This window comes from Schistocerca piceifrons, chromosome 3 (assembly GCF_021461385.2).
Source record: "Schistocerca piceifrons isolate TAMUIC-IGC-003096 chromosome 3, iqSchPice1.1, whole genome shotgun sequence".
Taxonomy (NCBI): Eukaryota; Metazoa; Arthropoda; class Insecta; order Orthoptera; family Acrididae; genus Schistocerca; species Schistocerca piceifrons.
Genome location: NC_060140.1, coordinates 133363239 through 133377676, shown reverse-complemented (window position 1 = coordinate 133377676; position 14438 = coordinate 133363239). Strand labels below are relative to the sequence as shown.

At 40.3% G+C, this 14438-nt stretch overlaps 1 protein-coding gene across 1 annotated transcript in view; it reads left to right on the top strand.

The window, feature by feature from the left end:
• The window catches only part of LOC124787650 (sideroflexin-1), a 124832-nt gene that overhangs the window by 72631 nt on the left and 37763 nt on the right, over window positions 1-14438 (top strand). The window lies entirely within an intron of this gene.

Here is a 14438-nt window from a genome sequence, read left to right as displayed (position 1 = left end):
TACCGTATTTACTCGAATCTAAGCCGCACTTTTTTCCGGTTTTTGTAATCCAAAAAACCGCCTGCGGCTTAGAACTGAGTGCAAAGCAAGCAGAAGTTCTGAAAAATGTTGGTAGGTGCCACCACAACTAACTTCTGCCGTCGAATATATGTAGCGCTACACAGGCATGCTTTGCAGGCACAAAGATGAATAATGGCGCCACAACCTCTGCGTCAGTAAATAAATTTTAAAAAAAAGTGGAAGACGAGCTTTTTTCTCCGCCCCGAGTTTCGACCACTCAATTTTCATACATTATCCAGCAAAGTAAATACAAATTCCGTGTTGTTCATCTTCGAATGTAGCAGCAGTCCAATGTACTACGAAAATCTGACTGACAAGAGTGTTTGGGATGTTTGTCAATATGGCCAACTCCACGTTCTGAATTTTTTCCTACATGCGAGAAGAGATGGTAACTAGTAGGAACTTTTATGAATTGTGAATCACATGCAGTATTCTCTTCATCATAAGAATAATACGAATATAAACATTTTGCCATTTATTGTTTCGTGTTTGCTGCTATCTCATTTAAATCTGTCTGCCTAATAAACTACGAAACTAGAGTGAGACAACAGCAAACGCGGAAGAATATACATATCATGTCATGTTTATATTCGTTATTATTCTTATGCCTAGTAGTGATACAGTCAGAAATGAAGCATGACAATTGACTAAATTTTTAAATCTAAGATGACTCTTATTTCTGTGCAGAATGTAATGTACTAACGGAGAAAAATTTTTGCTAAACTCTCATTCAGAACATCATCTATCATACGCAGTCTATTATTTGGTTCTTGTTGATCATTATCAAAGAAAGCAGCAGTGTAAGTAGCAACAAACAGCAGTCTCTTGCCGTTGTTTCAGTTATGAGACAAATCGTCTCTTCTTTCTTTTTATTATTGTAAGCCGCGGTAGGCACAAAAGCAAGCCATGCCGCGACAAACAATGCATGACACAGTACAGTAATGCATTTTCAGCTTAGAGTGACGTAAACACCTATAACAAAGAGAACGGCACTTACCAGATCAAAAAAAAATATGCAATCAATTCAAACCAGACGAAGCACGTGAAAAAGGAAGGGTACCCGTATAAATACGGCCGGAGCGCCTGACGCATAGTAATGGCTACCTGGTAAAGCTTAACTGCTAAGCTTACCACTCGAACCAAACTATTGTAGCTGTATCGTCATTCATTTGACCTAAATTGTGTTTCATATTACAATGGACCAACTTTGTTTCGATTTGGAGATGCGGCCTAAAACTTTTCTCTCGCCTTGAATTTCAAGTCTCAAATTTCAGGTGCGGCTTAGATTTGGGAAAATTTCTTTTTCCTTGATTGCGAGTCTCATTTTTCAGGTGTGGCTTAGATTCAAGTAAATACGGTACTCACCATTAGTGGTTATGTAAATGATTCTCTGTGACAGGTAGAACGGCCATGAGTGCATTAGTGTCGTTCATGTTTAGTGTTGTTACCTGGCCTGGTAGGGTATGTACAGGTCATAAACAGCATCAGATGTTGAGTGACTACTGTGGAGGACATAGAAATGCCACATACACATGTGAGACAGTGTTGTCAGCATGTTAAATAATTTGGAACGGGCCTCCTTGTGGGTCTCCACTTGGCCAGCTGGTAAAATGTGCAATATCCAGTTTTCTGGAAAATTTTGATGGCAGTGACTCAATTTAGGACTTCATGGGAACATAAGGGCAGGCATCATTGCCATCAAGGTTCTGATTGACTATGTTGGACTGCGACAAGGGAGAATCAGGATATTGTGCACCAAGTACATCCCTTCACAAGTGCACCTGCCATCTGAGAAAAAGTAACTGGCTCCCTGCAACATCCTGTGTCAACCACTACCCATGGTCAGAGTCGCAGCAGCTGCACTATGGAATTACTACGCCACTGCTGCTAACACAACAACACAAACAGGTGCATTTTGAATTTTGGCATGACCGAGATGCATGGACAGCTGATGAATAGTATCACATTGTGTTCAGTGATGAATTGCAGTTCTCCACTGTTCTAGATGACCATTGTCAGGGAGTATGGATATCGGGAGAGGTCCAGTTATTCCAGTGTTTTGGAGAGGCACAGTGGTGGTACACCTGGCATTGTGGTGGTGGTGGTAGTGGTGGTGGAAACCATCAGTGGTGATTAAGGGAACTCTGATAGTACAATGCTACATCACGGACATCCTGCGTCCTCATATGTTGCATCTCATGCGACAGTATTGTGGTGCCAATTTTCAAGAGGACAATGCTCATACACACAGGATATGTCTCTATGAACTGTTTGCATGATGTTGACACTCCAGTGGCCAGCAAGATCCACAGACCTACACTATGTGACCAAAAGTATTCAGACACCCCCAAAAACACATATTTTTCATATTAGGTGCATTTTGCTGTCACATACTGCCAGGTACTCCAGCGAACTCAGTAGTCATTAGACATCGTGAGAGAGCAGATTGGGGTGCTCCGTGGAACTCACAGGCTTCGAACATGGTCAGGTGATTGGGTGTCACTTGTCATATGTCTATACATTATATTTCCACACTTCTAAACATCTGTAGGTCCACTGTTTCCGATGTAATAATTAAGTGGAAATGAGGAGGGGCATGTACGGCACAAAATCGTACAGGCCAACCTCGTCTGTTGACTGACACAGACCGCCGACAGTTGAAGAGGGTCGTAATGTGTAATAGGCAGACATCTATACAGACCATCACACAGGAATTCCAAACTGCATCAGGATCCACTGCAAGTAATGTGACAGTCAGGTGGAAGGTGTGAGAACTTGGATTCCAGGGTTGAGCGGCTGCTCATAAGCCACACAATGCCGGTAAATGCCAAATGACGCCTCGCTTGGTGTAAGGAGTGTAAACATTGGACAATTGAACAGTGGGAAAACGTTGTGTGGAGTGATGAATCAGAGTACACAATGTGGTGATCCAATGGCAGGGTGTGGATATGGCGAATGCCCAGTGAACGTCGTCTGCCAGCGTGTGTAGCGCCAACAGTAAAATTCGGAAGCGGTGGTGTTATGGTGTGGTCATGTTTTTCATGGAGGGGGCTTGCACCCTTAGTTGTTTTGTGTGGCACTATCACAGCACAGCCCTGCACTGATGTTTTAAGCACCCTCTTGCTTCCCACTGTTGAAGATCAATTCGGGGATGGCAGTTGCATCTTTCAACACAATTGAACACCTATTTATATTGCACAACGTGTGGCAGAGTGGTTACACAACAATAACATCCCTGTAATGGACTGGCCTGCACAGAGTCCTGGCGTGAATCGTATAGAACACCTTTGGGATGTTTTGGAACGCCGACTTCATGCCAGGCCTCACTGACTGACATTGATACTTCTCCTCATTTTAGCACTCCGCGAAGAATGGGCTGCCATTCCCCAAGAAATCTTCAAGCACCTGATTGAATGTATGCCTGCGAGAGTGGAAGTTGTCATCAAGGCTGAGGGTGGGCCAACACCATATTGAATCCCAGCATTACCGATGGAGGGCACCACGAACTTGTAAGTCATTTTCAGCCAGGTGCCCAGATACTTTTGATCACATAGTGTATTTCTGATAGAACGTGTGGGATGAGCTTGGATGTCAACTCCATCTCAGTGGCAGTATCCGGGATATCAGGGACTAGTTAATACAGATGTGGGCCAGTTTGCCCCTAGAGAGGATATGTTGGCTTTATGACACCCTTGCCAAGCAAATCGGTGCTTGCATTCAGCCCATAGGGTGTGAAGTGTCATACTGGGAAGTGGGTTCATACTGGCAACTTCTTTGTAGAAGTGACTTGATTTTGAAATTACTGAAATAACATCAACTGACCTCTCAAACCCTTGAAGTTTCATTTCATTTCCTCCTCCCCTTCTGGGTGCTTCATTCTTTCCGTAAGTGGTGTATCTTTTCTCCCCAGTCAGTTCAGTCCCTTCTCATTAGTTAAGCGATCTACCTTCAAATCTTCAGCATTTTTCTATAAAAGTGTATTTCAAAACTTCTATTCTCTTGTTAGCTGAACTGCTTATTGTCCATGTTTCACTTCTGTGCAAGGCTACACTCCAGAAAAATACCTTCTGAAATAACTTTCTAACCTTTAAATTTATATGTTAACAAATTACTATTTTTTCAGAAATGCTTTTCATGCTGTTTCCAGCCTGCATTTTATATCCTCTCAACTTCGGCCATCGTTAGTTCTTTTGCTGCTCAAAAAACTACCTGCTATGTTTAATATCTCATTTTCTAATATAATTGCATCAGCACCATCTAATTTAATTCAGCTACATTCTTTTATCTTTGTTTTACTCTTGACATTCATTGTATAACCTTGTTACCTTCATTTTGCTTTCAATGTTCATCCTATAATATAGTTTTAAGACAGTATCCATTTCATTCAGATGCCCTTCAAAGTCCTTTGCTGCCTCTGATAGAATTAATATTTCATTGGCATACCTAAAAGTTTTTATTTCTTCTCTTTGAACTTTGAATGGTAATTAAAGTTTCTCTTTGGTTTCCTTTACTGCTTGCTCAGTGTACAGATTGAATAACATGGGGAATATGCTACAACTGTCTCTCACTCCGTTCTCAATTGCTGCTTCACTTTTATACCCGTCAACTCTTACGTCATCTGGTTTTTATGCAAGTTGTAAATAACTTTTTGCTCCCTGTATTTTGTCCCTGCTACCTTCAGAATTTCAAAGATAGTATTCCAGTCATCATTGTCATAATGCCATAAATGTAGGTTTACTTTTCTTCAACCTGTCTTCCAAGATACAATGTAAAATCAGTATAGCATCACATCTTACATTTCTCTGGAACCCACACCAATCTTCCACGAGGTCATTTTCCATTCTTGTGTGAACAATTCACTTCAGTATTTTGCTATTATATAATATAGAAAAGCAATGTTTTCCCACTACCAATTTTGGTAATGATAGGTGAGTGTACTGTAAACATTCAGTGCCTCGCCCTTGAATAGTTGATGTCATATGTCCAAAGCACAACAGGTCAGAATCACAAGCGATTTTGTAAATATTTGCCTTAAAGGACCTCGAATAACACCAACACCTATGTATGGCAAAAGAGTTACAGGCTTGACCCCATTTTCTTTGATATTCCTGATCTCGTAAGTCTCCAGCTGAGGCTGATCTGTAGTATAAGGCATATCTGTTGTGGACGAGTATTAATTTGCTTCAAAAACTATTTTTAGTTGTGCAAGTCCACTCTGCAGCCTATCTTTGTCAACAATATTATATGCCCTGTGTACCTGTTTCAAGAACATAAGTAGTCCAGGAAGAATGGTGACAACTATCTCTTCCAGATATAAATCAATGTGGAACAGTACCTAGGGTTAAAAGTTTAAGCAGTTTCTTAGTTGGGATAGGGCAAAAAGCTATGCAGCTGAAATATTTCAAGGAATGTCTATTATGGGTATGCACTCAAAGCTTATTAAATCATTCATTTTATCTGACAGCAATGTAAATGAACACTTACTTCAGGCTTTTGGGACATTGCCAGATGCCATTATGTGGTGTAATGCAAGTTTAAAAATTTGTAATTGTTTAGTATGGTGCTTAAATTCATAAAATTAAGTTTCTGTTGCTCTTGTAGATATACTCCTCTGTGTGTGTTCACTAGTTTTTTAAAAAATATTCTGACCATTCTGTAATTTATTTGGAAATCTGCAAGTTAAACTTCATTTAATTCAATTAACAGCATTAGTTATTTGTCTCCATAAACACTGATATTTCTCCTTGCATTATTAGACTGTCAGCTGTCAAATTACACTTCCTTGATGTTTTAGTGTCTTTCATAGCACATTATGGCTCATGTCATTCTGTTATTCACAATGAGTAGAAAAAAGATAATATGGGAGAAATATATATAATAATCATTCATGCAGCTCATAACCAGCAGAGATTTGATTGAAGCTTAAAATTATATCAATTTAGACTCCAGGTACGGTGCAAATAAGGATCTTTTTTAATTTTATTAATTTTAATAATTTGATATTTTAACTATCCTCTCAATCTTCTATTATGCTCTGTTCCAAGGCTCCTCACTAAATTGTGCATCTGTGTATGGTGTAGTGAGATTCACAACATTTCTTGTGTAACACATAATTTGTCATCTGTTGCATTCAGTGAAAGATTAGTACCTGATATATTAGACAACCTACTTGATTGTGCATATGACATTCACTAAGAGACAGGGATAGAATATGGGATATGAAGACAGTAACACTCTGATGAACATGACTATGAAGTTTGTGTGTCTTTAAGCAAGTGCAAATTTATATAAACCTATAATACATCTGGATAGCCAGACATTTTATTTTGGCATATAAGATTTTAACAACGAATTAGTACTTCCAACATTTGTCAAAGATAACTGGACATGAAAGTTTTGTGAACAGAACATAAAACCATTTCCCAAGCATGATAGTGTAAAATTCACTTATTTCACAAGAACTCAAAAACCAGCAGAAACGTATTTAATATTTGTGTCTGTGAATGAGGGAAGTAGTTTTTCAGTTCCTCCTAAGATGTTGCAGGGAAAATAGCAGGTTTCTTTGCAGTTTTGCTGTGCAAGAGAGAGAAGGCATGGTACTAGGATTAGTTGTTTTCAAAACATGGCTGAAGTACGTGGAAACATAATAATATGGGTAAATTATCTTAGTTCAAATTGTTGGTGACAATTGACTTGCTAGCAGTGAGGGACATTTGGGATGACGTAGAGCTGCAACTTGTATAACAACTTGGAACTTGGTTTATAAAGTTTCAGTTGTCTAGAAATATAGGTAGACCATTTGGGATAAACACCTTCTCTTGAGCCCATCCCACCTTTCACAATGACCTTCACATTTGCAGAGTCCACGAGTCCCTGTCCCTCACAAACCTAGTACTGCAAAAACTCGTCTCCATGGCACAGACATCCCAGAACTACCTCTTCTCCCTCTGAAAGATACTACTACTGTGAACATCACATCTCTGAAATTAAATCATTTACTCCTCAACACCTGGAAGAACATTCTGGACACACCTCCAGAAGTTATCCAACCAGCTGCCTTCCTTCTGCTGCTTCGGAGCATCATTATCCAACCCCTATCTTAATCACAGTGTACCTCCTTGTCAAGGCCCCCCCCCCCCCCTTTCCATAGCACACAGATCCTGCCTAGCTGATTCCTCCAACTTGCCACATCCCCAAAATTCCCTGCCGAAACACCACCAAATCCATAGCCAAAACAATCCCAGAACACTGCTGTTGACCTTTCCACCAAAATCTTCAGATCAGCAGAAGTTCGTCCTATCCAAAGACTTCACCTTCAGCTCTACACACAAATATAACAATATTGAACTGTTCAGAGACCTACTCTCCTCCTTCTGATTCCTGCAGTGAAACACTTTCTTGCCACCAATCCCTCCAACTTAATCCCAGCACTGAATCCTGCCTCACCCAGTTCATACAACTATCCAACCATAACCATGATGCCCCCCCCCCCCCCCCCACGACCCCACTCCCCACCTCCTGGTCACCTCCCAGGAATTCCTTAACTCCAACTTGGTCTCACCATCCTTCCTCAAGATCCTTCCAAAGAAAATTAAACTTTCAGCAGAAGAAAGAACACCCATACACAGCCTCAAAACATATCCTCACCTAATCATCCTATCTGCAGACAAAGGTTCTTCCACTGTCCTTATGGATCGCAGTGACTACCTAAAAGAAGGCCTTGGCTGATTGTCCGACTCGCCCACCTATAAACTCTGCCAGAGTGATCCTATCCCAGAAGTCCAACATAACCTGAAATCCATGCGTAAAGCCTTAGGCTCTTTACAGAACCTCTCCCATGAATCCCTTTCCCTCCTCACCCCCATCATTCCCCACACACTCACGTTCTACATGCTCCCCAACGATTTTGGATGCACTGATGAAGCTGGTCAGGGTGTATACGTCATCAAGAAAAGAAAGTCTCGGATTTTTCCTGGATTTCTCAGTTAAAAATACATTTTCTCCCGGGTGAAAACACACTTTTTCTGTGTTATGTGACAGTATACTTTTCCTCGGAACAGTAAAACATATCAATCCTTTGAACTTTGAATGGTTATGGTCTTATACACTGGCGTAGAATTTCCCGGACCTTTAGAAAACCAAACTCAGGAAAAAAAAACATGTATGCTGCATATTTTCATATTACGAAAGTACATTTTTGAATTCCACCAAACACCACAAGTTACTTTCCGAAGCATTGAAATCGAGATTGCGGTGCACATTTGTAAGCCAGTCATAGCTCATGTCGTGATCTTGCCAGCCAATGACAGTGGATATTCAGAGCATAGGACACGTGATGTAGTCAGCCAATAGCAATATCACTGTTAAATAGCGCTTATAAACAAATTGGAAAAGTTAATGGTTTAAATTAATATACATAGTGTTGCTACAAGAAAAGAAAAGCTTTCACATATAATAATGGTCTTGAAGATTAATAAGCTGCAAGAGAAGCTAAGCTATCACATATAATATTGATCTTTTTGCGTGTGTTACGCTTTAAGATACATCACACAAATGTGACAGTAAAATTTTTAATAATGACATAAATGTCTGATCATCTGGGCTCGAAATTTTTCCTAACGGTCATCCTCAGAGTTGATTTTTAAATTAGAGGCAAACACTCTGTGACTTAAGACATTTATTGTACATTCACGCATGTAGTTCAGTTTGCATAAAAGGAAATTTACTTTGAAAGTAACACTTTTCAAACAACCATTCGCAATATTTTCCTGCGACCTGTTAGAAATAGGTTCGTTTCAGCAGTTTCCAGAGAGCACCAGATAAGAGGCGTCACCACACTTGCACAGCTACAGTGGCGCAGGAAACCCATGTGCTTGAACGTGTAAAACAATAAAGAGACCTTACATTATAAAAGAAAAAAAGACATCAGAGGATACTCAAAGAGCATCGGAATTTTGTGGACCATACTAAAATGCATAATCCAGTTTACAGTGCACATTCATATGTCCAGATTCGGATGTAAATTTTCTTGCAGAACCGGTACTGTATTATCTCATGTTTGGTTTTATATTATGGAATAATGACATAATGTGCTAGAAGATGAAAAGATGCGCTTTTGAAATGCAGTGAACAGTTGAAACTAGGCAATAGTGTGGAATTAAACACTTTGTTTCAAATAAATTGACTGCCTCAGCGAAAAAGATTAATAAAAACCAAATTTCTGTAGCAAACCAACAAAAATAACTTCATTGCTCTTGATGCTTGACTGTCAGAAAGGTGGAAATAAAACCTGAAACTAACAACTATTTTAGCCTTCCATAATTATGTGAATGTATTTTAATTCACTTGAAAGCTCCCGGCCACAGAAATCCGTTTTGTTTTCATTTGACATGAGAGCAATAAATGAAGAGGAAACAGCAAAATCACTAAACGTAAACACGGGTCATGTGGAGACTATCCACATCCTCACTACAACACAGACTGCTCTGTGCATCAGCACCAGATCAACGATATTTCCGAACCATGGCAATACTGGATAGTTGTTTCCCATCCCCACCCCTTCCTCCCTCGAGCGTTTGAGGTAGGATGCCAAAAATTTGAAAAAAAAAAATCAACTTTTCAAAAATATGTTCAGTTTGTAGCACACATTTTTCTGAAGACTCTGATATATAAAACATGTGTTCAAGGAAATGTAAGACATGTTATTTGGTCTTAAGTGCGCCAGAGTGCAGTGCCACACACCTTCACACAGCATTCTTTTGTCGCATGTCATTGTATTTCGCTCTGTGGAATTAAAATGTATAGTATTATGTTATGGGTGACATCAAACTATATTCAGGACATTGGAAATTAAAATATCCTGTGTTGTCTCTCCTACTCCGCCAGTCGGCCAGTTTGACATCCAGTCCCTCTTTATCTGTTCAATCCTTAAGTCCTAGCATTTTTTTTCCTCTCTAACCTTGCTACAACTTTACATGGTGTCCTTTCCTTTTTGCAAAAGGATCTATTACCTCATTAAACTTCATCAAACATTTTGCCGCATGAAAAACGAAATGTCGCTGTCTAATACTGAAAAAGCTGTTAATACAAACAGTACCCAAGACTGGTGTGGTTTCTTGATACGATTATGTGTATTTTGTCACTGTCTGCTAAATAAAACGAAATAGGCGTGTCTAATATTGCAGCAATTGTAACACACACTAAATAAACAGGCTGGTCACTTTTTTTAACACGACAGAATATAATTCTCTAAGTACCAATATCAAATACCTATTAGGTCTACTACAAGCAAAAAGCTTTATATTTGGAAATAGTTTCACATTTCATTCATGTGCTCCAGCTTCTCAAGCATGAGATCGAAAAGTAGTGGTACAAAATTTTTGTAAAAAATTGGAATTATCATATTCTTCCATAATTTGTGTGATGTCCCCATTTCTTCTCCTTCCTCATTCTAACAATCAATCTTGTCACCACTAATTCTGTAACTATTCCTGCCAGTGTCAAAACATATTATCTGCTTAATTTCACTAACCCTGCCACAATCAATTGTTCAGTTAGCCTGCGTTTATTCTCCGGTTAAGAGTTACTATGTGTTTGTACAATGCGTTTTCGGCGCTACTCCCAGAATAGAACTTAGGCGGATGCGACCGGGGTTGCTCAATTTTTGCCTGGCATATAAACTTTGACAGTGTAGTTGATGATGTATTCTTGCATTAAATTTGCAGACCTAGAGATCATTGCTGGTTGGCATAATACATAAAATTTCAGGTGTTGCAGAGTTCCACAACTTAGTACTTACTGTCACATTTCCAGGATAACTGTGTTAAAAGTTGTGTTGAGGAACTTAAAACTGAAGTAAAGACTTTCAATAACAGGTGTAAAGACCTCAGCCATTCACACAAAATGCCTAGTTTTTGGTGCAGCACTGCTTTTCCTCAGCAACTCATAAATCTACTGTTTGAGATTCATAGCAAGTGTCTTAATACTCTATATATACTAGCTACATTGAGAATGTGGGTTTCGCAGGAGGTGTGCCAGAGATAAATCCCTGCAGTCGCGCTATCCTCTGTGTCCTCGATGGCTCAGATGGATAGAGAATCTGCCATGTAAGCAGGAGATCCTGGGTTCAAGTCCCGGTCGGGGCACACATTTTCATCTGTCCCCGTTGACGTATGTCAACGCCTGTAAGCAGCTAAGGGTGTTCATTTCGTTGTAATTTCTTAATACTCTGTTTTAAAAATTTAGTTCTTGAGGACAAGTAAGATTGTACAAATATTTGAAGTATTGTCACCAAACATACGGTACACAGGATGGTGCAAACACAAAAGGATGACATTGTTGCTTGTTCAGTGTAGCAATTAACCTTTGTGATGTCACCAGTATGGCAATATATGTGAAAGCTATTTTGTCTTTACAACATTTTCACTTCTTGAAATCACCATAGCCACTTTATGCTGGGTGAAGACTTTCTGCAAAGTTTCCCATATTTCACAATGTTCAGTTGTATGCATCCATTTTGGTCATGCAAGTTTCATGATTTCAACAACTCAGCATTCCCTTAACACTTTGCCATCTGCAAGTCTCATACAAATTCATTCACTTGGCACTGACAGTGCTAATTTGGATTACTTGGCTTGTCACTGGCCATTCTTGACATTATCGGGAGATCATAAATGGTTAAGTTTTACTAATCTCATCGCTAGTTTTATAAGTTCTCTGCCTTGTTCCCCTACTTTCATGAAATTTCGAGGATATACATACGTAAATAAATACAAAATTTGTTTGTTTCATATATTTGTTTATTTGCATTGTCTTTGGTACATAGTATTTCTCTTTCATAAGATATGCAGCAAAGCAGTCTCCAAGATGTAACACAACTCCACAAGACGTGCACATTAAGTTTGTTTGTTGCTCTTTTTTTGTTTGTAGAACATACATGGCAGTTTCTTCATTTTCGTTTTTCAGAAATAAGTATTGCAGAAATAAGTGTTGCTTTATGTGACTGGAAAGTCTGTCAACTGGATCTTGATGAGACGTATGTGATGTAGTGGCAACCTCTAAGTTTTGCTCAGAAGCAGGTACATGGTCTTTTATCCACGAATCGGACACTTTCAATAAAAAATCCTGAAATTGGAAACTCTTGTGTTCTGTATTGAAATGTACAGAATTCATTAAATAATGTTCAATTAGAGGTACATACAAACCTTTTTTGACCCATATATATATATATATATATATATATATATATATATATATATATATATATATATAAAAATGGAGGGAAACATTCCACGTAGGAAAAATATATCTAAAAACAAAGATGATGCAACTTACCAAACAAAAGAGTTGGCATGTTGATACACACATAAACAAACACACACACACACACACACACACACACACACACACACAAAATTCAAGCTTTCGCAACCAACGGTTGCTTCATCAGGAAAGAGGGAAGGAGAGGGAAAGACGAAAGGATGTGGGTTTTAAGGGAGAGGGTAAGGAGTCATTCCAATCCCGGGAGCAGAAAGACTTACCTTAGGGGGAAAAAAGGACAGGTATACACACACACACACACACACACACACACACACACACACACACACACACACACACGCGCGCATCCGCACATATCCATCCGCACGTACACAGCCACAAGCAGACATTTGTAAAGGCAAAGAGTTTGGGCAGAGATGTCAGTCGAGGCGCAAGTACAGAGGCAAATATGTTGTTGAATGACAGGTGAGGTATGAGCGGTGGCAACTTGAAATTAGCGGAGGTTGAGGCCTGGTGGGTAACGGGAAGAGAGGATATATTGAAGGGCAAGTTCCCATCTCCGGAGTTCTGACAGGTTGGTGTTAGTGGGAAGTATCCAGATAACCCAGACGGTGTAACACTGTGCCAAGATGTGCTGGCCGTGCACCAAGGCATGTTTAGCCACAGGGTGATCCTCATTACCAACAAACACTCTCTGCCTGTGTCCATTCATGCGAATTGCTGGTCATTCCCACATAGAAAGCTTCACAGTGTAGGCAGGTCAGTTGGTAAATCACGTGGGTGCTTTCTCACATGACTCTGCCTTTGATCGTGTACACCTTCCGGGTTACAGGATTGGAGTAGGTGGTGGTGGGAGGGTGCATGGGACAGGTTTTACACCGGGGGCGGTTAAAGGCTAGGAGCCAGAGGGTAGGGAAGGTGGTTTGGGGATTTCATAGGTATGAACCAAGAGGTTATGAAGGTTAGGTGGACGGCGGAAAGACACTCTTAGTGGAGTGGGGAGGATTTCATGAAGGATGGATCTCATTTCAGGGCAGGATTTGAGGAAGTCATATCCCTGCTGGATAGCCACATTCAGAGTCTGATCCAGTCCCGGAAAGTATCATGTCACAAGTGGGGCACTTTTGTGTTTCTTCTGTGGGAGGTTCTGGGTTTGAGAGGATGAGGAAGTGGCTCTGGTTATTTGCTTCTGTACCAGGTCGGGAGGGTAGTTGCGGGATGCGAAAGCTGTTGTCAGGTTGTTGGTGTAATGGTTCAGGGATTCTGGACTGGAGCAGATTCGTTTGCCACGAAGACCTAGGCTGTAGGGAAGGGACCGTTTGATGTGGAATGGGTGGCAGCTGTCATAATGGAGGTACTGTTGCTTGTTGGTGGGTTTGATGTGGACGGACGTGTGAAGCTGACCATTGGACAGATGGAAGTCAACGTCAAGGAAAGTGGCGTGGGATTTGGAGTAGGACCAGGTGAATCTGATGGAACCAAAGGAGTTGAGGTTGGAGAGGAAATCCTGGAGTTCTTCTTCACTGTGAGTCCAGATCATGAAGATGTCATCAATAAATCTGTACCAAACTTTGGGTTGGCAGGCCTGGGTAACCAAGAAGGCTTCCTCTAAGCGACCCATGAATAGGTAGGCATACGAGGGGGCCATCCTGGTACCCATGGCTGTTCCCTTTAATTGTTGGTATGTCTGGCCTTCAAAAGTGAAGAAGTTGTGGGTCAGGATGAAGCTGGCTAAGGTAATGAGGAAGGAGGTTTTAGGTAGAGTGGCAGGTGATCGGCGTGAAAGGAAGTGCTCCATCGCAGCGAGGCCCTGGACGTGCGGGATATTTGTGTATAAGGAAGTGGCATCAATGGTTACAAGGATGGTTTCCGGGGGTAACGGATTGGGTAAGGATTCCAGGTGTTCGAGAAAGTGGTTGGTGTCTTTGATGAAGGATGGGAGACTGCATGTAATGGGTTGACACAATTGGAAATTTCAAAACAAAACTAAAAAAATTTTTATTAAATAAAAGTTATTACACAGTAATGGACTATCTGAATTAAAACACGTAGTGTAATTAAGCCTGCATTGTAATACACAAGGGAGAATTATAATATGA